At 40.9% G+C, this 26,018-nt stretch overlaps 1 protein-coding gene across 1 annotated transcript in view; it reads right to left on the bottom strand.

Annotated features, from left to right (window-relative positions):
- DOCK4 (dedicator of cytokinesis 4) overlaps nucleotides 1–26,018 on the bottom strand; it is a 486,038-nt gene that overhangs the window by 372,412 nt on the left and 87,608 nt on the right. The window lies entirely within an intron of this gene.

Genomic DNA, 26,018 nt, shown 5'->3' with positions numbered 1-26,018 from the left:
CTCATCTAATATGAAGTTAGCTTTATAAACCTTGCCTTTTAAAAAAAAAATTCTAGGGCTTCCCTGGTGGCGCAGTGGTTGAGAGTCCGCCTGCCAATGCAGGGGACGCGGGTTCATGCCCGGGTCCGGGAAGATCCCACATGCCATGGAGCGGCTGGGCCCATGAGCCATGGCCGCTGAGCCTGCGCGTCCAGAGCCTGTGCTCCACAACGGGACAGGCCACAACAGTGAGAGGCCCGCGTACAGCAAAAAAAAAAAAAAAAAAAATATATATATATATATATTTAATAGAAAATGACAGAATCAGCAACAAAGAAAATTTGAAAACTGACCAACTCTTAAGGCTATATTTCAATGATTATAATAGGGGCTTTATTGTTAACTTTTGTACAGCAATAGAATAATTTGTAATCCTGAAAAAAAAAATCCCTCTATTTTACTTACCATTCATTGATCAGCCTTTCAAAAGCTTCTTTATTTTATATAGAACATGGACAAGATGGAGTCAAAGAAAGGCAATACAATGAGTTGAGAGGATAATGCTGAATTATGGAGGAATGGATAAAGACATTCAGTTGCTAAAAGAAAATAAAAGGCTTAAAAAGGAAGAAATAGGAGACAGTAAGGGATTTCAAATGCTGTAAGAAATATTTAGTTTAGATTTACTTAAAAATCAAAGGAGAATGGTGAATAGGACACAAAAGAGAGTTAAACCCCAAAGTTTTAATCTATTGAGAGACAGAATATGTAATTAAGTGGCCCATGACATTTCTTGAAGTTATTGAGCTCTATGAATCCTATGGATAGAGAATTTAGCAAACATTTCACAGAAGTCTTCTTTCTCCTATTGTTACAGGGATAAACCCATCAAAAAATGGCTTCATTCTTTCTAAAACATGCATGCTAATTTGAAATACTTTTATAAAGCTCACTGATGTAAAGAGGGACAAAAATAAAAGCAAGAAATTTTAAGAAATCATAAAACATTTCACCAAATTCCCTTAAGAAGGCTGAATGAGCAAGTTTCATGAATTCAGGTATATCCAGAACTGATAAAGCATGGGTATAATTAGGTCTTTCTGAAGCAAGTTCTACAATTATGTAAAATTATGTGTGTGTATGTGTGTGCGCTTCATTTTTTTAGGCCATTCCTTTACTCATCATGTATCATGTACCAATTTTATTTTGTCCTCTCAACTGATTATGTGGCTCTAGAAACTGGGATCAGGTCTCACTCAACTCTCTGTCACAATACAAAGCATTGCCTTATACCCAGCTGGTGTTCAATAAATGTTTATTCAGCCAAAATGAATTCTAATACCTTTGAATTCCACCCAGGAGCCAAGGCAATATTAATTGTCAATGAGGTACTCCACAGTGACTGAGATTTGGTGCTGGCCAAACCCAAAGACCAAGATGTAGCTGATTGGTAAAGATCCCAGTGAGAAGATCAGAAAGACACAAGCCAAGCCAGCTTGTGGAGATGGGCAACAGGACGTTCCAGCAATGGATCACAGGGCACAGCATTGGGAAATTCAGGAACAGAAAGTCAACTGGTGTTGCAACAGAGAAGTAAACAGTCCATGTAAGAGAGGCACAGTGGCAGGGGTTTAGGGGCAAGATTCAGTCACTGAGGGGGTCTGTCTATAGAAAGGAGGGTACCAATACAGAATAAATGGAATGCATATCAGATAGAACACACCAAGGCAGGGCAGAGGAATGAACACAGGACCTGGTAACTACAACTAGAGCCAACTCGCACTGAAAGGAAAAAAAAAGAAGGCCACTCAATAGAACCCAAGTAACCAATCAGAAGAAAACAAGTGGTGAAGAATACTGGTCCTAAGTCATAAAAATGAGGATTCTTAGACTTCTTTGGCTAGGAAAAGGATTACTTTCAGATCTGAGGGAAGGTCCAAACTGCTGAAATGTTTAAAAAGCTCTAGGGGGCAGTGGTTAAGAATCCGCCTGCCAATACAGAGGACACAGGTTTGATCCCTGGTCCAGGAAGATCCCACATGCCATGGAGCAACTAAGCCCGTGCGTCACAACTACTGATCCTGCACTCTAGAGCCCGCGAACCACAGCTACTGAAGCCTGCGTGCCTAGAGCCCGTGCTCTGCAACAAGAGAAGCCACTGCAATGAGAAGCCCGTGCACCGCAACGAAGAATAGCCCCCGCTCGCCACGACTAGAGAAAGCCCGTGCACAGCAACAAAAGACCCAATGCAGCCAAAAATAAAATAAAATAAATTAATTTTAAAAAATAAATAAAATTTAAAAAATAAATTAAAAGCTGTAGGTAAAAGGATGAGGATTCAGGTTGTTCTATAAGCCTTCTGTAGACTAAACTTATGTTTTGAATATTTTTTAATAGCAATGCGGTATGCTTAGCCATGCATACTTCTGGAGATTGCAGAGGTGAACATGTGAACAGAACTCTTAAGAAGCTGTGAGTCTATAAATTTAAGGCCAATTGGTACCCCCTAAGCTGAGAACAGCTTATTAATAATTTTCCTGTCATTAGGCCAAGATGCAGGAGGGAATGCTGAATGTCAGAATGCCACACTAACTCCCAATTCTAACAGAGTTTAGGACACCAGAGGTTTGCCCATAGGAAGCTGAAAAGTTTTGGTAGAACTCAAAGGATTCCACTGTGTATTTCAGCATGGAAATTTTGTTATATAACCAGGGCTTTAAATATGCCATGAAAATAGTATGCTCTTTTAGGAAATGCTTTCTTTCTCTTCCGCCTGTGTCTCAAATGTCTCCATCCTGCACAATTATTAGAAACTGCTTACATGTGAGCAAATGCCAAAATTAAAAGTCCTAAGTGCTAAAAAAAAAGAACAAAAAACAAAGATAATCCATATTCCTCTACTCAAATTCTTGAAAAAATAAACTATTTACCACTAAAGGAAATTTTATTTTTTATTCTATAAATTATATATATTTTATAATTAAATTATATCACTTCCTTTAGCAGTGAATAGTTTAATATACACATCACACAATTTGAGATAAGATAAATACTAGACCCAAATTAACATACACTGAACTTTAAATAATCCAAGAAATACTTTCACAACACCTAAAAAGAAGAAGTGAAGAAGAAATTTAAATTCCTAAAACTGACTACCACCATTTACAGCCCAGAAAGGCAAATAAATAAAAGTCCACAGAAATAGCAGCAGACATTAGCCCTGATGACCACGTCTACAGTATGATCCTCCAGACACATGCCTCTCTTTAATAATAGCCCCTTTTACTCTTCAACAGGAAAAAATAGTTTACTGTATTCCTAAGCACAATTGATAATTTGTATTTACTTGTTTGTTAACTTATTCGATGCCTGTCTCCAGGACCTCATTGTAAGTTCCATGAGGTACGGGAAGGTGACAGTTCTGTTCACCACTAAGCAACTATCCTAACACATGGTGGGCATTCATTAACATTGATAGAATGATTGACTGAATCCATGAAAAAACACTATTTTCTTTTAGGTTGACAGACCTTATACAGACACGTCAATCAGAAAAACTTGTCTTTTAAATCAACAAAGTACGAAGAAACCCCATAATATGTACACATAAGAAAAGTAACAGGGCTTCCCTGGTGGCGCAGTGGTTAAGAATCCGCCTGCCAATGCAGGGGACACAGGTTCGAGGACTGGTCTGGGAAGATCCCCCATGCCACGGAGCAACTAAGCCTGTGTGCCACAACTACTGAGCCTGCGCTCTAGAGCCCACGAGCCACAACTACTGAAGCCCACGTGCCTAGAGCCCATGCTCTGCAACAAAAGAAGCCACCGCAATGAGAAGCCCACGCACCGCAACGAAGAGTAGCCTCCACTCACCGCAACTAGAGAAAGCCCGCGCACAGCAACGAACACCCAACGCAGCCAAAAATAAATAATAAATTAAAAAAATAATAATAAAAGATGCAATTAAATAGACAAGTAGCTAGATGGACACAATAGCAGATAAAACTACCCCCTCTCTCACATTTATAAATGTATTTGGAGGTATTTGAGCCCATTAATATATTACTACTGACATAACGGTTGGAAAGACGTAAAAATTAAAAATCAACAAAAAAATAACAGGTTTTGTTTTTGTGGCTTTTTTTGTACAAATTAAACACTGTTAAATATTTGCAAAACAAGGACTCACAAATAGTATTTTATCCTCTTAACTCTAGGTTATTATAATTTTACAATCTTATCTTTATTTTTAGACTCCATGGAATAGTATAACAAAAATAAATTCTGGCAATGAAAATGAGCTGTGTTTCAAACCTACATATGCCAACTATCATACCTCCTTCCAACTTTGAATAAGGAATATTATATTATGCATGAAGCATTTCATAGAATGTTTTGATATAGTTATAATTCAGGTATTGGTAACTATGTAAAGCACTTGTTAAAAGTGTGAGGGTCTCCCAGGAACTGAATGTGTGTGTGTGTTATGGAACACACACAGTGAGAAGATTTCACTTTTGGCATCACTTCTAAAGGTAAGAATTATTACAGTCAGCAATCCACCAAAAAACAAAAACAAAAAATCACCTACTAAGAATTAACAAGCAATTTTATCACAGGTAGAGAGGGCCCAGGTATAAATTCAGCACCATTATCCCAGTATAAGGTCATGCTGACTTACTATATATTTCACATGCTAGTTAAGAAATTCGTCTATAATACATACCTCAAAATGTCTTTTGAATCAAGATGATGGTGACCCTGCCTACATCATAGCTCTGGTCCCCAGGGAGTTGAAGTATGTGCTATGAAGAAGGAAGGCTTGATTTTTACATGCGGTTGCTTAGCACCAAGTACTTTTATGTCAAAAGACAAATGGCACCAATAAAACAGCTTATTACAAAGGCTACCAATCAGCCCTAGAAAAGTCATGACCCAGTGCCAACTTCCCGAAGCAATTCTCGGTTGAATTTGATATTTATTGTTGTTATGATTCTCTACACAATGAAATCCCTCAGAACCCCTCTCCCTTGGTATTTTTAACTCCAATATTTCACTTCCCAACCATAATTTTTTTGCTTTTCCCCTATTGGCAAATACACTCACTTTTCCTTTTGCCTTCAAATAGAACTGTAGTTCATTCCTGAACTTTCTACATTTTATGCCCACTGACTAACATTTCCTAAGGTCTTTTTTTGCCCAGCCCTTATCCTTCGCCTTCCTTTATATGCTGATGCTCTGAGGTCTTTCCTGAGATTCACATGCTCCCCCTCTTTCCCCAACAGAGTAGGTCTGTCTTTCTCCTCTCAACCTCTCCAACAGTTCTTGCTCTACTTCCTGAATTCAAATGCTCCTTGCTCTACAACTATTTATGTATCTGTCTCCCACTGCTAGTCTGAGGTTTTTGAGGACAGGACATATACTCAACCACACCACCTAATTAATAGCGGTCTCAGTAAATGTAAGATTAGTGAGCAAGTGGCTGAGACACTGAGAAGTGGGTGAGGAAGAAAGAGAAAGCTAGAAACATTGTGAGTTCTAAAAGTAAGCACAGCACGGTGATAAAGAAGAAAAACTCCACAACAAACCGCCAAGGTTCAAATCCCAGCCCTGCCACCTTCTAGTCCTTAGGAAAGGTACCTAGCTGGTGTATGTCATGAGGAATAACTGAGTTAATACACGTTAAACACTTAGAAGGTTATCTTTAAGCATTATGAACATACTGCGTGTTGGAAATTAACATTTACACAGTGGATTGGCCCTTTAAGAATTCTGGTTACTCTATACTAATAAAACCTTTTAAAGTATTAATAAAATCACAAGTTCAAATTTTTTTTAAAGGGTTTTCTTATTGAAAGGAAGCAAACCCACAGATGCCTAGACTTCTGCCTCTGGTAATGTTGACTTGCGCACATGCATGAGTTCACCTATGACAGCAAAGAAGTCACTTAAAATAGCTACAAAATTAACTCAAGTTACATGAAACACTGCCATTTTTTAAACTTATCAATTATACCCATTTTTCCCACAATACTACAGGACAATAGCACATGATTCGGTTTTCTAATTCTCAGGTTAAAACCCCCAAAGTTCAGAGAGCCAATGTAAAGTAAGAACAAGGTGGAATTTTCCTGTGACTACGGATGCAAAAGGACTGAAAAATGAATGGGAACTTGAGCCCAGAAAAGTCATAATCACAAATTCAGATCATCTCCTTCCTCCCTTTCTAATCCCAGCCCCAGGCCCCTGAGAGCCAGTGGGAAAGCCCAATGGGCCACCTCTTAGCCTGGGCAGGAGACCTATTTACTCAGGGGAATCAGAGCTGCAGAATATTTGTTCATGGCCCTTAAAACCAAGGGCTCAGTCTTGGGATAGGGTAGATTGGTGAAAGATGGTCCATTTATAGGATTTTTTTAAAAAGATAAAGTCATGAGTGCTCCTGCCCTAAGAACAGCCCTAAACAATCGCCCTTTTTCTGAAACCAGGGGCCCAGTCCTGCCTATCCCTTCGGGACATGACACAGGGCCAACTTCTCAGAGGTGGACCCACCTTACCAGCCTGAGGACAAGGAGAGTAAACCCAAGCTCCTGCACCCCGTCCACAACACGCTTCTCCCTGCTGAGGCCAGTGCCTGCAGGGCAGGCTCTTTAGAAAGACGACAGCACTGAATTTTTTCCTGAAATTGTGGTCATTAGAGAAGACAGGGTTGGTAGGTTAATGCCCTCTCGATCTTATAATGGTACTTTCACAGCAGATGTGTTATTGCTACTGTGTGTTCTGGAATATGAATCATAACACGCAGCAATTATTACTGAATTACTTTTAAGTACACCACTGAAATAGAATGCCTCATTAACCAGCCCTGCTCTCTCCATTAGCAAATTAATCATAGAGTAGGGAGGGCCCTCTAAGAGGAAGCGGGGTAAAACTCCCAACTCACAACCTTTACAGCTTCTTTGCACATAATTGTAGGCCACGGCTTATGAAACTTGGCTCTCTGACTGCAGGGGAAGCGCCAAAACTCACCTTGGAAGCGCCAAAACAACCTTGGCTGCTAACAACCCCAGAGAATCAATCATCAGAAGGAATCTGCTCCGCCCGCTCCCACATATTGTACAGCACGACTTAGAATGGACAAGTATAAAACACCACTTTTTAGGAGAAAAATATCCAAATGACCTCCTGTATTTTAAATCTGTGCTAAGGAATATAGAAATAATATAAAAAGTATAAGGCAGAAGTTTCAAAATGCTTATAATCTGGGGTAGGGGACGGGGGAAAAAAGACTAGAAAGTAACTTTGGAAAAATATAAGATAGTATATAATTACCCCAATGCCAAATGGTGTGATCTATCAATACTAAACAGTAAATGGGTTCCAACAAGGGTGAGATCAGTAATGTTTGGGGGATGACAGTTTCAAGAATATTATGACTCAAGCATTATGAACATGCTGCGTGTTGGAAATTAACATTTACACGGTGGATTGGCCCTTTAAGAATTCTGGTTACTCTATACTAATAAAATCTTTTAAAGTATTAATAAAATCTGTGCTAAGGAATATAGAAATAATATAAAAAGTATAAGGCAGAAGTTTCAAAATGCTTATAATCTGGGGTAGGGGACAGGGGAGAAAAGACTAGAAAGTAACTTTGGAAAAAGGGATTAAAGCATCATTTTCGATTATTACCTTGAGACTATTAGCTTAATAATCTACTAGATCATTAAAAAACAGGAAAGACTGGCCATTAACAGAAACACGTCAGAGACCATACTGAGGACATTATTCTATGCTTGTATCTGAGGAGAAAAACTCCTAATCCCTTTCACCTTGGAAGGTGATCTGAAACATGCTTAAATTAACTCATACATGACAGATCCTATTATTTTTCCTTATTTATCAGCTTTTTTCAACCTTTCTCTAAATAAATTATGGAAAATTACAATCAAGAACCAAGCAATAAGTTTATGCAAACAAATTTAAAATTCAGTGTGAAAATCTAAAATCTCCTAAAATAAAACATGAAATTTTTTTTTTTTTTTTAAAGTAGACACAGGGCTTCCCTGGTGGCTCAGTGGATCCGCCAGCCAATGCAGGGGACACGGGTTTGAGCCCAGGGCCGGGAAGATCCCACATGCCACGGAGCAACTAAGCCTGTGCGCAACAGCTACTGAGCCTGCGCTCTAGAGCCCACGAGCCGCAACTACTGAGCCCGCACACAGCTACTGAAGCCCGTGCGCCCAGAGCCCGTGTTCCGCAACAAGAGAAGCCACCGCAATGGGAAGCCCACGCACCACAAGGAAGAGTAGCCCCCACTCGCTGCAACTGGAGAAAGCCCGTGTGTAGCAACGAAGACCCAATGCAGCCAAAAATAAATAAATAAATTTTTAAAAAAAAAGAAAGAAATGAAAAACGTAGACCCAAAGCATGAGAAAAGCTGAGTAATGGGTACACAGGACTTCTTTGTATTATTTTCACAACTTTTTACTAGTGTATAATTATCTGAAAATAATCTTTTTAAATCATCAGGAGAACAAAATTAAAATGCAAACATTATAACTACATGAGTTGAATAACCATGATGAAGTTTCAAATTTGGTGCTAAGCTTCCTTGAAGCAAAGGCATAAAGCCTCCAAACATTACAAGAAATATAAGAATCTTTACGGTTCTATGAAGGATGGGAAGGCATGTAATGGGCAGTGGACTCTACAGCAGATTCTAATGGGCAGTTCCTAATTGCTATGGTCTGAATAATTATGTCCCCCCAAAATTCATGTGCTGAATCCTAACCCCCAACATGATGGTATTAGGATGTGACTAGGTCATGAGCGCAAAGCCCTAATGACTGGGTTTAGTGCCCTTATAAACGACAACCGAGAAAGCGCCCTACACCTCCTTCCACCATGTGAGGATACAGTGAGAAGACAGTCTTCTATTAACAAGAAAGTGGGCCTTCACCTGACACCAAACCTGCCAGTGCCTTGATCTTGGACCTCCCAGCCTCCGGAACTGTGAGAAATAAATGTCTGTTGTTTATAAGCCACTCCATTTGTGGTATTTTGTTACAGCAGTCTGATCAGACTAAGACACGTATGCAGCCTTTAGCAAGAGAAGAGAGCAAAATCTTCAGGATCAGCTCGGGGGGCAGCCATGGAATCTAAAGGGACCTGATACTTTGAGGTGTGAACAGATACAAGTCTTTAGGCACACTAAATGCCCCTTTCTCTTAAGGCAGGTTTCTGATAAAAGCTGGTTGTCAGAAAGGCTGAGGATACACTCTAATCTGCTCCCAGAAACTGATATTCCTCTGATGAGGACAACTCTATAAACACACAGAGGATCAGACTAGCAGACGGCAGAGCAGGACCTTGCAAATCAAGTTGAGAAATTGAACCAGACCCTTGCAAACAAAGCATCCACACAGACATGGGGCTCTGAGGAGACTGTGGGCTGAACAATACATCTTCTTGGGCAGCAGCAAAAATTCTCCTCTGACACACAGACATGTATTTGACAGTGCATCCAGGAATCCACACATTGGAGGTTGGCAGAAATGCTTGGAACCTTGTGGGTTTTTTAAATGGGAATAATGACTTTCTTAACCTAACCAGTGATAACTTTAAAAATATTCCCAAGGAACATCTAATTCTGAGTAACATGGCTTGCTGATGAGGCCTTTGATGTCACTAGCTACAGAGAGCTGAGTGTACTGGCTTGTTACACTCAAGCGTTATTTAACATTTGCCAGTCGAAAGCAGAGAACGACTGCCAAAGGCAGCGAAGATTCCTGTATGGATTTAAAAGGTACATGTATTAAGTTCTGTCTTGACTTCTATTTTCACCTTGAGTTTAGAAGACCGAGAGAGGATATGTGTACAAAAGAACAATGAGCATTACTTAAGTCTGAAGGAAAAAGCAAGAGAAGAGGAACATAGTATTCTGGCAATGTTTTGTTTTATAAATTACTTGGCAGCATGTGGCTAAATCCATAAAGAAATTTTAAGTACCCTGTTTTGGCCACAGATCATTTCCTTAAAAGCATAATAACTACACTAAATTTTTGAAGAGTTGATTTAATTAACATTACATCCAGCAGATATTTATTGACTATTTATTACGTATAAGGCATTATACTAAGATTCTATAAGCCCATTTGTACAAGGCCTTACCTTCAAATACCTCACAATCTAATCAGAGAAATGAAAGAGGAGAAGACATGTAATGTATACAAAGAGCCACTGTTTTGGACTGAACTGTTTCCCCAAAATGCATATGTTGAAGTTCTAACCCCCAGGACCTTAGAATATGGCTGTATTTGGAGACAAGGGCTTCAGAGAGGTAATTAAAGTTAAATGAGGTCATACGGGGGGCCCTACCCAATCTGACTGATGTCCTTCTAAGAGGAAGAGATCCCAGGATACAAGGGAGATGTATGCACAGAAAAAAAAGACCATGTGAGGACACAAAGGGAACTCTGAAAGTCAAAGAGAGAGGCCTCAGGAGAAACCAACCCTGCTGACACCTTGATCTTGGATCTTCCAGCCTCCAGAACTGTGAGAAAATAAATTTCTGTAGGTTAAGTCACCCAGTCTGTGGTATTTTGTTATGGTCACCATGGAAGACTAATAATAAAGCCACTCTGTAGGGGGAGTAATGATACATACCATAAGAGGAAAGTGATATTTTATTTAATTAAAGGAATCAGGAGAAATTTCATGGAAGAAGCTCATGGGATGGATGGGTGGAATTCTGAAACATAAAGGGGCGGGAAGAGTGGGGAAAGAAATCATTCCAGGAATAAGCCACAATTCCAGGGTAGCAAAGAGTAGGCCATTTGGAAAGCAGCCCGTAGCCCAGTTCGGTGACACTCTGTTTTCCTGTGGGCAAGGAAGTGAGACCCTATTAAAGTCATACAGCAAAGGTCTTTGAACGTCAGCATGAGGAATTTATCCCGAATTTCGTAGAGGCAGGGCCGCACATAAAAGAAATAAATTGTCAATTATACAGCCTTTGAGTGCAACACGAATGATTATTTCTCAATATGGAGAAGAGTCTTGTATGAAGTTAATAAAGTTTCTCAGTTTTTCTTTTTCAAAACACACACACTGAAGTTCTAAGTATACATTTATTATAAAGAGTCTGAGATTAGCATAATACAAACACTTCTCGGATTACATCCTTAGATAGACAGTGATACTATTTCACTGCAAGCTCATCTGAATTCTGAAGAGCTTGCAAAAATAAATGTCACTCTCTAAAAAAGGATACTAACCCGAATTCTAAATGCATAATCATTACATAATCCGTTAGGTGTCACACACTACACTGGAGTGATACATATCCTTCTAGGAAACTGAATAGAAAACGACTGAACTAAACAAATCCCTCATTAGAAGCGTGCTATGCTTCTAAGCTTGACAGTACAAGTCAAGGAGACACACTCCTTCAGAACTGAAATTTCCACCTCAATTATTACACCTTCTCAATAAATGAGAAGGTGTAATATTTTAGACCATTAATTACACTATTTATTATGAGAGCACTGAGGATACTGTTAGAACACTGTCCTGGCAACAAGTCATTTATTTATACTCCCTTAATTTGCAGACCCCAGTGAAACTTAGATAATTAAAAGGGTATTTAAAACTTAGGTCACTAGAAGAACATTGGCCAAACACAGTAAGTTTCCACTGATATCAAAACAGACTAAAAACCTACTTCAGGAGCTAACCTTTCATCACATCCTTTCTATTTATTGAAGACAAATATCAAAATACCCATATTATTGCATTCCAATGTGAGGAGAAACCCAACAACTGCTAAATCGCATCCATGAAAATGGATGCTGTAATCCTGCTTCTTAGGGATATAATCTAGTAGAATGCAGGGAATTTTAATGTACAGTAAATAAAGTCAGACACCTTATTTCTGCATGCTGCTAGGAACCAGGGATGTAAAGGTGACCAATCACTTCCAGTACTTGGTCTAGTTTTATTTATTGGAGGAGGAGAAAAGGAGAGAGAAAAAAACCCTAATCATAACCCCATTTCAAATGACTGATGTGAGAAGAAAGTGCTTTGTCGTTCTTGAAGCATTTCTCTCAGAAAGAGAAGTTTCCTTCATTGAAGAGAAAAAACCCACCTCTCTGGCCACTTGACAACATCCCAGTGGCGTGGCCAGGAGGCCGAGGTTTCCCCAAGTGGAGCAAACGGGCAGGCAGGGTGCCCACGAGCACTGTAGCACTGGCTCCCAAAAGCCCTCTTCCCGCCTTCCGCTGCCATTTCCCCAAGCAAAACAAACACACACCCAAAGGTGAACAACAGGGGAACTCTTTCCCGATTGCCAAACAGACAAGATGAAAGATCTTTGCTGATCAGGCTTCTTCCCTCCAGTTAGGATTAAGGAGGAGACAACACTGAGGGCTAAGCCACTGGCCAACTCAATTCCTCCGCAGCCCCAAATGAGACACAGAGAAGGAAAAAAAAATATATGGTAAGCCTAAAATATAAAAAGCAGGACTGTTCTCTTGAAGAAAATTCTCTATAAAGTCAGGCAATCCAACTCTCACATAAATGCAACCAGCTTTCAGGATAGACTCCTGGGCCACCTGCTCTCTCAAGGTAAAATTACTGAACTAAAAATAAGAGATGTATTGATTTTTAGGGATATTGCATCTCAGCAGAAAAGGAAGGTCCTCAGGTTTTAAGAAAGTTTGGACAGGCTGGTTATTGAACAAAAGCCACATATTTGTGAGCAACCAGGGTGCATTTCTATATATAGCAATCTTTTTCTGTTAAGCTGCATTAAAAATCATCTTTGGATGCAATATTGTATCCAGAAGGAAAGTCATTTGTGGATGGCCTCCCAGAAAAGCCAAAGGACCGCCAAACATGAATATGAGCCTCCAATCTCCTGATACTGGGTTTTGTTTTGTTTTGTTTTACATTAAAATGTAATAAATTAACAGATATCTTTCCAATAAAGGTTTAAAAAAAATTGAAATACTAGGAAATCTTGTCTTAAAACACTGTTAACACTTGCAGAACTCCATTATGATTAGAATAAAATTCCAAGGCAAAGAATATTTCATAAAAATATGTACAGGTACATTCATCACTCACATGCCTCACTCTGTGGACTGAGTCTGGGGTGATGCAGGTCTACCATGCACCCATCCATCTCAGAGCCTTAGGCTTCAGAGACATGACTAGATTATTATATGTCAAGAAACTAAACTAAATAGAATAGGAAACATTTATGCGTTCTTACTCCAGTATCAGGCCCTGGACACTGGGCCTGTCTAGGGAAGGGCCACATGGCAGACAGATCTCCAGGCCACCTTCATCAGCAGAGGAGGCAGGTTAAAGGCTGAATCTGTCAAGCATCATGCACAGTGGGGGTCATCCTTAAATCTCTGAGCCAAGAAGACAGTGGTCCTGTTTTCAGAGGCAATGTTGTTCCTGGTTGGGGTAACTTGCTGACTGCAGCCTTTTCAGATCAGACACTCCCCACTCCCATCCTTTAGACACTCTCACAACAGACCCAGGGTCCGTGCTCAGGGAAATCAGACAGGTATTCAGCTGGAGCGTGGGTGCAGTTCACACGCTACAGGAGGAGCCTGTCCCGTGGGCTCCATGCAACTCACCTCCCACAGTGAGATGCACATGCAGCTGCCTGCATCTTCCCCATTCGGAACACGCCTGGACCTCAGCAAGAAGTCCCACCTATGTCCCATCTATCCCTCCCCTCCAAGCTCCCCTCAACCTTCCGACATCCACCCTCGGGTCTTCACATAGCAGAGTGCAGGATGTGCAGGTGACCCACATGAGGAAAAGGGTGCAGTCATTTGTGAAAAGCACCCACAACACGTGATGTCACCTGGGCACAGGAAGAGTCGGCCCTTTCAGCTCTTCACATCTGGGGCACCTGGTCCTGCCTCAATAGCTGGTTCTTTTTTTTTTTTTTTTTTTTTCAGTACGTGGGCCTCTCACTGTTGCGGCCTCTCCCGTTGCGGAGCACAGGCTCCGGACGCGCAGGCTCAGCGGCCATGGCTCATGGGCCCAGCCGCTCCGTGGCATGCGGGATCTTCCCGGACCGGGGCACGAACCCATGTCCCCTGCACCGGCAGGCGGACTCTCAACCACTGCGCCACCAGGGAAGCCCAATAGCTGGTTCTTGACAGCATTCACATAGACCAGATGACACTAAGGAGGGGATGCGAGCTCCCTGGGGAAGAATGGAGCCACCTCAAGGGTCCCAGACTGGCTAGGAATGTCTTGAGGTGTGAGCAGTAGACATGAAGACACTCCCTTATGTGGGGAGGGGATAAGGGACTGCCTTAATTCCAGTTATTTCTGCCTGCTTGTCCTCAAGACATAGGTGGAAGTCCTGGTCTCAATGCAGTTTCCATCAGGCTGAGAAAAACACTGCCATTTTACAAACTGGTGGAAATCATTAGTTTGCATTGACATCAGTTACCATACATAGAACTTCTGCCTATGTGGGGCATTTTTGCTAGTCATTTGTTATCTCTTTATTTAATTCCAACCAGTAATTTCTATTTTACATAGTTAGACATCTTTTGCAATTTTTCATTTAATAGTTTTAATGTTTATGAAGTGTTTATTCAGAAAACCTATCACTCCATGATACTTTAGTTACCATCCTTGGCTTTTGCTCTCAGAACTCCAGTGATAGGACCCTGGAGAGGCCCTGGTTCTACATGTAAGGGTCAGGGCTGAAGTTCCTCTTCTGGACAGAGCATGACCTGCCTGTCTAACCTCAGATCACTAGCTATTTTCATTAAGCACAGACTTCTTCATTCATAAAGAAGAGGAATGAGTAGTCTACACAATCCTCCGAATACTCTCCAAGGGCCTACACGTTGCTCCTCAGCCCCAACCTGGAAGAAGAGTTTTCCACATTCATCAGGAAGATTCCTGGGACTCCCCTGGTGGCGCAGTGGTTGAGAATCCGCCTGCCAATGCAGGGAACACGGGTTCGAGCCCTGGTCCAGGAAGATCCCACATGGCGCGGAGCAACTAAGCCCGTGCGCCACAACTACTGAGCCTGCGCTCTAGAGCCCACAAGTCACAACAACTGAGCCCACGTGCTGCAGCTACTGAAGCCCGCGTGCCTAGAGCCCATGCTCCGCAACAAGAGAAGCCACCGCAATGAGAAGCCCACGCACCGCAATGGAGAGTCGCCCCCGCTCACCGCAATTAGAGAAAGCCCTTGAAACAGCATTGAAGACCCAACGCAGCCAAAAATAATTAATTAAAAAATCGTGAGGTACTTTCAAAAAAAAAAAAATAAGATTCCTCCAAGTAAACTGTGAGGAAGTGAATTTTACTAAAGATTTCACAGAGAGAAGTGAGAGGAGTGCCAGTGTGTTTATAAGAGGTCTTTGAATCTCCTTGGCTTTTGTCCCCCCTCGGGGACCTTTTCAGGGACCTCTCAATCTCCCCCACTTTCTTATACAGAAAAACTTAGTTCTATCCCAGTTTCCACCTCTTATCTTGTACCCTTCACCTGGCACTTAACACTGTCTTCAAGGACATGACCGGCTATCACTGTGAGAGAGCTGATTCTATGCTCAGCAAACCACAGATTTTCCACAACTAGGATCCTTGGAAGGCATTGGTGGGTTACCAGTAGGGAAATAAAAAATTACACTACCACATATTCAATGAAAACAAGCTTGCAAATTAAAAACAACAAAAACAAACAAAAAAACGCAACAAATTAGGTCAGAGGCTATGGTGAAAGACTCCATTATTAGGGAATTCCTGAGGCAAAGTGGGGCATAGGCCAGTTCTAGCAATTTAAAAACCAGGGAGATCTGCTCCGGAGTTCTCAAATACAATGACCAGTGTCTGAGACCAGGAAGAAAAGTCTCAAGTGAGCAGAAGCAATAGAAGAACTGGGACCCTGGTGAACCAGCAGGGCTACGAAGGCAGCTATGCAAAATTCAGGGGTTCAGACAATGAGGTCAGTAGCCCAAAGTGGGTTGATTTTTGGCACCATAAAAGATTTTAAAAGGCAACGAAAAGGAAAATTATGACTATTAACGTAAGAAAAGGAAAAAATTTTTGAAAATTGATTTCTCTATATCTAACTCCATAAAGTCATCCCCAAACAGAAAAGCTTCAATAAGTTTAGCTTCTTTTCAGAAGATGTGATGAAGGATTAAGAAAATTTCATATCAGGATCCAGCCAAAAGCAGAACATAATTTTCCTTTACCCTCCCTCCTCCCCCACCAGCTCCCCTGGTTGACTTCCATTTTTCATTAAAAGGGCTACTGCTTTCTAAGTCCATGAGGTCAAAACATCTGTGTAGTTTTGGGCTTTCTGACTGACCATCCCTCATGCAGGGGCCAAATCCTGCAAATTTGACCTACCTCATTGTGTTCCCTGAATTAAGGCATGAATACACAAGCCATCCCGGTCAAGCCCTCATGACACGGTCACTCCCAATGACTAATATTAGAAAACACTGGTTCACTTAGTAATACAGCACTTGCAAATGCTGAGGCATCTCATTATACAATAACAAAATATCATAACCTCATCCGAAAAGTTTTAAAGTATTGGTACGCAATAGGATCACAGAGGCAGATACAGAACTTTTTTAACTCTCATTTTTCTCAAGAGGGCAAATCTTATCATTGGCAATAACTGCTGTCAAATGTCTTGAAGTGACAGGCTCGTGATGTTCATTTCCAAGAAAATGTGTGCCAAGTCCCCAAGACTGAGGGACTATAATATGTCGGTTTGTCTTCCATGTAAAAAGGATGTTCCTTGGAATAAAGCACCTAGTTCAGCTCGCAACTCAGACATTTGCAGAAGCGCTTTTCCTCAAGACAACCAATGTTGTTCAGCATGCAGCAGAAGGGCTTTAGGAGGGAATTCCCTCGTGGTCCAATGGTTAGGACTCCACGTTTCCAATGCAGGGGGCACTGGTTCACTCCCTGGTCAGGGAACTAAGATCCCGCATGCCACACGCGGCACAACCAAAAAAAAAAAGGTGCTTTAGAAAAGTGTTTCCCATTTTGTCACACAGAATATTAAAAAGATGTGAACCTGAGATTTGAGATTTTTACTGGTCCATCAAGGATATTCTTAAGTGAAACTAGTATTTTTTTCTGGAGGTGCATGGAAGTGAAAAATACAAGGACTACAGCTCCATGCCACGGCCTTGATTGGTACTAAGGCACCAGAAGTTTTCCCAGTATTGCTTTGGCACCATCAATACAAATGCTAAACCCAGTGGAAAAGGCAAATAGCATCTTAGTATTATGAAAATAGCTTTGTCTTTGCAGACCCTCCCCAAAAAGGGTCTAGGGGGACCCCTAGGAGCCTGCAGATTTTACTTTGAGAAACTCGGGTCTAGACCCTTAAAATTCATCCCTTACGGGCCTTCCTTTCTCCAGTGATCTATACAGCAGATCATTTTTATCTCAAAATGCTGCCAGATTCACCTATCTAAAGCACAAATATCTATTCCTCCTTCCCCCATCAAAATCATTTGAGTCCTTCCCACTGACAACAAAATTAACTGCAGATTCCCACACTGACATGAAAGATGCCCAGTGAGGTTGCTTAAGCTGCTTTTCCTGCCTAGCTCCCCCATCTTTTGCATTCATATCCTTCTCTCTAGTCAAACAGAACGTAGGTTCTTCCCAGCTGGGCATTTGCTTCTTTAATTTCCTCTGCCCGGAATGCACCTGTCAATATCCCACTGTTCCTTAAACCTGTGGTCTTCACTCTGGCTGCATATGAGAATCCCATAGGGGTCTATTACTAAGCCCCTCCTTCCAGAGATTTTGATTTTATTTGAATGGGGGCCAGGCTCAGGGATAGGTAGTTTTTAGAGCTTCCTAGGTGATACTCAGTTGAGAGCCAGTGATTCCATCTTATGTGCTACTGTCTAAAGGAAAGACTTTTAGATTCCTCCAGAAGAAACAGTTGCACTTTTTTTTTTTTTTTTTTTTTTTTTTTTTTTTTTTTTTGCGGTACGCAGGCCTCTCACTGTTGTGGCCTCTCCCGTTGTGGAGCACAGGCTCCGGACGCGCAGGCTCAGCAGCCATGGCTCATGGGCCCAGCCGCTCCGCGGCATGTGGGATCTTCCTGGACCGGGGCATGAACCCGTGTCCCCTGCATTGGCAGGCGGACTCTCAACCACTGCGCCACCAGGGAAGCCCCAGATGCACTTTTTTTTTGCATACCTGCAGCTGACTATTCTCACCCCCTCTGTGGCATATTTCATTTCTGCCTTGTAATCTAGCTCTTGTTCCGTTTATCTCATCTCCCAACTAAGCCAAACAATCCTTTGAGACAGCACCTCACCACACTCCTCACTGTGTTCCCTGTAGTGATAAGGACAGAGCCCTGCCCAGGACACAGATTAAAGATATGCTGTTGCCTTTTTTTGTGTGTGTGGTAAAGTACATATCACATAAAGTTTACCATTTTAACCATTTTAAAGTATACAATTCAGTAGCACAACGTACAATCACGATGCTGTTGCAACCATCACAACTCTCTAGTTCCAGAACATTCTCATTACCCCAAATGGACACCCCATATCCATTAGCAGTCATTCCCCATCCCCTACCTCCCCCATCCCCTGGCAACCACTAATTTGTTGTCTCTGTGGATTATACAGAGATATGGTATATATGCCAACATGTGTATATCTATATACAGTTGACCCTTGAACTTTGAACTGCAAGGGTCCACTTATATGTAGATTTTTTTCAGTGGTAAATACAAGAGTACTACACAATCCACTGGCAGTTGAATCCAAGGATGAGGAACCTCAGATACGGAGGCACCCAGCTACAGAGGGCCAACTATAAATCATATGTGGATTCTCAACTATGTGGAAGGTAGGTGCCCTGACCCCCACGATTCAGGGGTCAACTGTATATTTTATATATCTCCATACGATATATGATATATATAAGCCACACACATCGATGACTTCCCTCGGAGTTCTCATATCTCTCCTTCCACAATAACTCCCACGCTGTAGCCCTCTGGCGCTGACATTCACAAGCAAACTTCAGGTCTTTGTCAAGTGACAGTGCCACGTTTTTTGTATTTATGTATGTCTTCACCACTTAACATGTGTAAAACCATGCCCCATTTTTATCTGGTTCCTGTCTTTTTCAAAAATGTGTCATTGATTACGTTTTTGAATGTTGGGTCCCAGTTTTTCCCATAAGTGCTGTGGTTTGGATTGTGCCACTTTGGGCGGCATGGTGATTCCGGGTAAGGCAGAAGTTGCGTTATAGCAGAACTGACTGGATGGCTTTTACTTCAAAGTAGAAGCTTGCATCCAAGACCAAGTTTTCATGACCTGCTTCTTCCTTTGTCTCAGTCCTGGACATCCAAAGAAAGATGTCACTGCACTTATTAAAAGTGCATTCAACTCACTTTAAAACTTATTTTCACATCACCATAAGTAGGAACGGCCCCCTCCTCCACAGTCAGAAAAATCCGTGCAAGATTTCTCCTGCACAAGATGCAGTGCTGTTGTGTGAAGAAACTCTTCGCGCTTATCAAATCATCCCCGTTTTCCACAAAATCTGTGATCGGCTTGCAGATCTCTTGTTTACAAAGGAATGACAGCAGAACCACAGACACAAAATTTAAAAAATCGTTTCTCTGAAAATCCCTGGGGCTTACTTATGCCGTACTCCATTTTCTCCTTCTTAAATTTTAGAGAATTTATTGAGTAATTTATTGCCACACTTAACAAGTCTTAATTGGACTACTTCAAATGAAAATCATCCAGAGAGAGGCAAGGTGACAATTAGAAATTTCAGATTAATTTGGGAAGAACATTTCAGCCTCGTACTGTACCCAAATATTCCAGTAAAATGAAATTCATACTTCACATAAAAGTAGAGTAAAAAATACTCAATGGCTCTACACCATACCCAGTAATAACTGCCCCAAAAGCCTTCCTCCAGACCTCATAGTCGGGTGGCCACTAGGACTTCTCTGCTTACTGCGAATTCCCCTCCTGCCTTCCCGCTCTCTGCAGCCCAAGAGGTTAAGACTATCATCTTTTCTAACTCCTAGAACCCCAGACCAGGGCCTGTCTTCAACCTATGAATCAAACAGGCCTATCTGTCAAACACAGGCAGCGGCAAGGAAGGGAGAAAGCTCTGGTAATTGTCAGTCCTCTACTCCACCCCTCCTGCTGCTTCCCAAACTTTACATCTGCTGTGTACATGGAGTTGCAGCCCAACTGCTTCAACGACTACCCAGAAGATTGCACAAAATCTTCATTTCCCCCACAAAAGATGTATCTTTCCCCAGAAATTGAAATGTTCAGTGCCCACAGATGGCTCTTGTATGTCTTCATCTTTTCCTAATCACCTTGTGCATCTAAAAAGAGATGGGATGGGGCCAGAGATAGTCACTCCTGTTAGCTGCCTCTTTCCAACAATTGTTGGCAGTAGAAACATCCTTGGACAACAGACAAGGAGTTATGTCAGTTCATCAAGGCCCCAAGACAGGAGATAGGAATTCCACTCAAGAGAAGAAGTGGAAACCATAGCAGAAAACGCAGAGGAGAATAAAAGGCAGAGGAAGATAGGGCATTGACTGAATTGCAGAATCCCAGAGGTTTTGTTAGAAGCCTATATCCCACTCCCACCAAAGCCCAGAGCCCTTAGCCTCTGTCCCCACTGCTCTGCTGCAGTAGACCACCACCAGCCCAGGCAGTAGGTGGAGGAGTGCAGGAGAAGGTAGAAATGCCTGAGAACAGGACAGCACTGTAGAGGGTAGCTCCTGGCCCTCCAAAGTGAAAAAGCAAACACTGTCTCAGGATATCAGAATGGCTTTGAGATCTGTGGTGCTGTTGACACTTGCATGCCTCAGAAATGTTAAGGCTGGCCCAAGAACCTAACACTGATCAGAACACAGCGTCTACGGCAACCTGTGTGCCAAATCCATTCAACTGCATCCTAAATGAATTTTGGAAACGCAGTCCTTTCATATAAAAGCAGTCAGGGCGGTGATGAAGTGTGGGCTCTGATGTCAGACAGCATGGGTTCAGTTTCTAGCTCCACCCTCTGCAGCCTTGGCTTCAGGCAGTCAACTTACAAAGGATGGATTAGTGAACCAGCAGCACTCGCATATTGAGCACCTACTGTATACCAGACACCACGCTAGATGTGTTATATATTTTCTATCCTCATAATCAAACCGCAAGATTAAGTAACTTGTCCGACATCACATATGTAGAAAATGGCAAAGCTGGGATTTGAACCTGGTCAACCTGACTCCAAATCTCATGCCTCCTTCCTGTCTCAAAGAACATTTCTACATTATATATGATAGCTTCTGTATCTCTCAGGAAAGAGCCTCTAAGCTCCAAGCGGTCTTCTTCCTTCTGGGGACAGGAGCAGGACTTCATCCTGCGATTAGATTCAAAGAGTCCTCCTCTGTGCTCTGCTGAGCACAGGGTCTAAGCACTGATTAAGGAGGTCCACATGCACTCTCAGACATTTTGTCAACACTGACAAAATGTTTCGCACAGTTTCCTACAAATCTACGGGGGGCAACGCTTCTTCTCCTTTTGTCCACTTTATGCTCTCACAGTCACAAACCTGTTGGCATTAGGTTCGATTCCCTTGAACTTTCAGAAGCTTCTCACTTCTATTATTTCATCCTCCTTGTCTAGGAACCCTCACCTACTCCTACATGAGAGAGAACAGAAACACACTGTTTGAAGACCTTTACTGTTCACAAATTGATTGCATTTGCACAGATCAGTAGAGAATAATTCTAGGCAGGAAGACTCACAGACCAATACGTAGATATTTCAGTCTGTGGGTCCCTTCTTTATGGCTCCCTTTCATTCCTCTAGCTGAGGCACGTGGTTTTTTTAACATCTTTATTGGAGTATAATTGCTTTACAATGGTGTTAGTTTCTGCTGTATAACAAAGTGAATCAGCTATACATATACATACACCCCTATATCCCCTCCCTCTTGTGTCTCCCTCCCACCCTCCCTATCCCACCCCTCTAGGTGGTCACAAAGCACCCAGCTGATCTCCCTGTGCTATGTGGCTGCTTCCCACTAGCTATCTATTTTACATTTGGTAGTGTATATACGTCCATGCCACTCTCTCACTTCGTCCCAGCTTCCCCTTCCCCTTCCCTGTGTCCTCAAGTCCATTCTCTACATCTGTGTCTTTATTACTGTCCTGTCCCTACGTTCTTCAGAACCATTTTTTTTTCTTTTAGATTCCATATATATGTGTTAGCATATGGTATTTGTTTTTCTCTTTCTGACTTACTTCACTCTGTATGATAGACTCTAGATCCATCCACCTCACTACAAATAACTCAATTTCATTTCTTTTTATGGCTAAGTAATATTCCATTGTATATATGTGCCACATTTTCTTTATCCATTCACCTGTCAATGGACACTTAGGTTGCTTCCATGTGCTGGCTATTGTAAATAGAGCTGCAGTGAACACTGTGGTAACATGACTCTTCTTGAATTATGGTTTTCTCAGGGTATAAGGCATGTGGTTTTGACCCCACCCATCCACCAAAACTGCTCTCACCAAAGTTGCTAATGATGTTCTGGTGCAGAATGAAAACTGAACTCTTATTTAACATAGATGAAGTTACCCTGTATTTGAATACAGAATATAAAAGTTCTCCAGCACTACTACACTTTGATCAATTTCTCCATCTACTTCTATTAGTATTTGATCTACACTTATTCCTAAGTAAAAAAAAAATGCTGCAAGCAGTATTAATTAAATTCTGCTTTGTCTGATATTAATATTGTCACATTTGATTCTCACTGGTCACTGCTAATAAAGCTTAACTGGTCTTTTTATTTTTAATTTTGACATGTCATTATATTTGTCTACTTGTGGCAAAAAATACAACATAAAATTTTCCATCTGTACCAATTTTAAGTGTCAGTGCAGTGTGTAAAGTATATGCATATTGTTGTGAAACAGATCTCCAGGACTTGTTCATCCTGCAAATCTGAAACTCTATACTCATTAGACAGCAACACCCCATTCCTTCCTTCCTTCCCCCCACCTCCTGGAAACCACCATTCTACTTTCTAGTTCTATGAATTTGATTACTTAAGAGTTGAGTCATTATGTTTTAAGACTGTGTCTTATAAACAGTATTTAGTTGGATTTTTTAAAACCCAATCTAAGTCTAAACCTTCTAGTGTTTAGTCCAAATACATTTATTAAGATGACAGATATGTTTGCATTTATTTTTGATATTGTATTGAATCCTTTTTGTGTGTTTATACACTACGGACTTTATCTTCCACTTCATTATAAAGACTAGGTTTTTGTCTGCTTTTATTGACTTTAGTCTTTTGGAAGTTGAAATCTTGTTTTTATTTTACTGGTGGCTATCTTTAAGTTCTCAAATAGACACTAAACCCTCTAATGATGAAGTTAAGAGCAAGATCACTTGCAACAGTCGGGGATAAGAAAGTTAGGATCACAAAAGAGTGACCTGAAGGGATGGTCTTTGTAAAAAGTACCGTGAACAAACTTTTGACCCAAAATCAAAATAAAGGTCTAGTTAACTAAATTTAGTTTCCATCAATCATTTCTATAATTCAAGCAAATAGCATCTGGAGTTTTACCTATAAAGATAGGAAACCTCTTAACCCCTGTATAGAAGAAGAAATAATTTTCTAAATGACTCTACCCACTGTATCAATTATCTACTCAATAAAGTGTCCACCACTTACCCATGGAATATTCATGGTAAATTGTACTTTCTGGATCCAGTATGCCCTTGAACTATCTTCTTACTATGTCCTCCTCTTAGAATTCAAGGCAGTCAAACTAATTTTCATTCTCCCCTAAATCAGCTGCAACAGGGAAGGAAAATCTGCTTTAAAAACTAAAGAATATATTCTAAATCCTAATAGAAGGATTCTGTCCAGATAGAAGGAATTTGTCCAGAAGTAATAGAAAGGACATCCACAGTTAGGTGGCACCCCTAGTGCTCTGTCCTGGTACTAATTATAATCAAGAGTTTATCATGAGAATAGGGTATCCATTTTTCTGATCATGGAGAAGACATTTTAGGTGACATCATAAACCAACATTCTCTACAACTTATTTTTATGTGTAACACATCGGATAAGTGAGAAGTGGTAACGTGGACACATTTCATCACTATCATTCAGATAAGAAATGAATTGGTTAGAGTATTCCACCTGTGACCTCGTGACCACATTAAAGATACTCCACCAGCCTCTTTTGGCCAAGGACCAAATCCCAGCTCTATTTCTGCTTCCTCCAGTGTAACAGAGGGAAGATCATGGCCTGGAAACAGAAGAACAATAAATGAAGAAAGGTTTAGCCACACACTGGCCACGTGACTTGGGAAACCTCGTTTTCTGATTTATAAAATGAGGATATAATATTACCAACTACTTCATAAGATCGTTTTAAGGATAAAATAAAATAATATATTATTGACTACCTAGTATGGTGCCTGGCCCATAGCAGGTATTCATTAAATATTGTTTCTTAAAAAATAAACAACACTTGGTCAATTTCCTTGTTTTTAATATAAAGAACAAACCCACATTCATTAAGGTAATACCTTCATTGACACATTTCATGTATAACTTAGATCCTTTTTTTTTCATCACTTTCCTAACTACAACCTGCTCAATCTTTTAAAAGATAGGTTGTGTTTGCAAATGAATTTATTTACAAAACAGAAACAGACTCACGGACTTAGAGAACAAACTTAGGGTTACGGGGTGGGGGGAAGGGATAGTTAGGGAGTTTGGGATTGACATGTACACACTGCTATATTTAAAATGGATGATAACCAACAAGGACCTACTGCGTAGCACAGAAAACTCTACTCGGTATTATGTAACAATCTAAATGGGAAAAGAATTTGAAAAAGAATAGATACATGTACATGTATAACTGAATCACTTAAAAAAAAAGATAGGCTGTATTTGAATCTATTAGCGTGCTGATAAATGATAAGAAATGAACAGACTTAGATGAGACATTCATACCAAAAATGAGTTTGGCTTACCAAGTATCAAAACCTCTTTTCTTAAGGAAGCTTCCTGTGTGAGCACAGCCCTAAAACACTGAGTTAAACCAGGCCTCCCTGTGAAAAGAATAAACCTGAAATTCCACAGCTCCACCAAGTTTGAAATTATAAACAAGAGTGAATTATACATTTTAGAAGTTCTGTGCCTGATAAAAAGATGGGTGAGTTGACTCTCAGGTAATTGTAATATCTAGTACTTTCTATAATATCTTTATGATTTAAATTACAGTGTGTGGGGAAAATCATATGTTTTAGAGACAATGCCTCCCTGCCTCCCCCAACAGGGTGACCCAAAGCCTTCTCTATCACGTCATTTAGAGCAATTATCTTGCCTCTCAAAAATCCAAACCAGCTATTTAAAAAATACTAAGGTTAGTTGGTTTTTTCTTTCTGAAATGTGAGCTGATTTTGTATGTGTGGTTGCTTCCACCGACCAGTAGACAAAGCTTAAAAGCACTTCTTAGTGGAGTTGGCTCCTAATGAGCACAGTGAGTGTACCTGGCACTTCAGTTATCACTACACTGTGCAGAGAACTGCATTTGAAAAAGCAACTGACGCTAAGGAAGAGGTACAGGTTAATGATGAGAGAACTAGACTCAGACTGTCTAGGTTCAAATTCCAGCTTCCCAAGATATGTGACCTTTGTCAAGTTAATTAACCTCTCTATGCCTCAGTTTCCCTCATCTGAAAAATGGGTATTATAAGAATACCTAGCCATGGATCTGCTGTGAAGCTTAAATGAGACAGGTAATTCACACTCATCAAGCATGGCATCACACTCAATATGCTACCAAGAATGGAAGGCTCATCATCACTATTCTTTTTATTTTTTCTTTTTTTAAAATTTATTTTTGGCTGCGTTGGGTCTTCATTGCTGTGCACAGGCTTTCTCTAGTTGCGGCAACCACTTCTCATTGCAGTGGCTTC

This window comes from Lagenorhynchus albirostris, chromosome 8 (assembly GCF_949774975.1).
Source record: "Lagenorhynchus albirostris chromosome 8, mLagAlb1.1, whole genome shotgun sequence".
NCBI classification, from domain to species: Eukaryota; Metazoa; Chordata; class Mammalia; order Artiodactyla; family Delphinidae; genus Lagenorhynchus; species Lagenorhynchus albirostris.
This window is presented reverse-complemented; position numbering and strand designations above follow the sequence as displayed.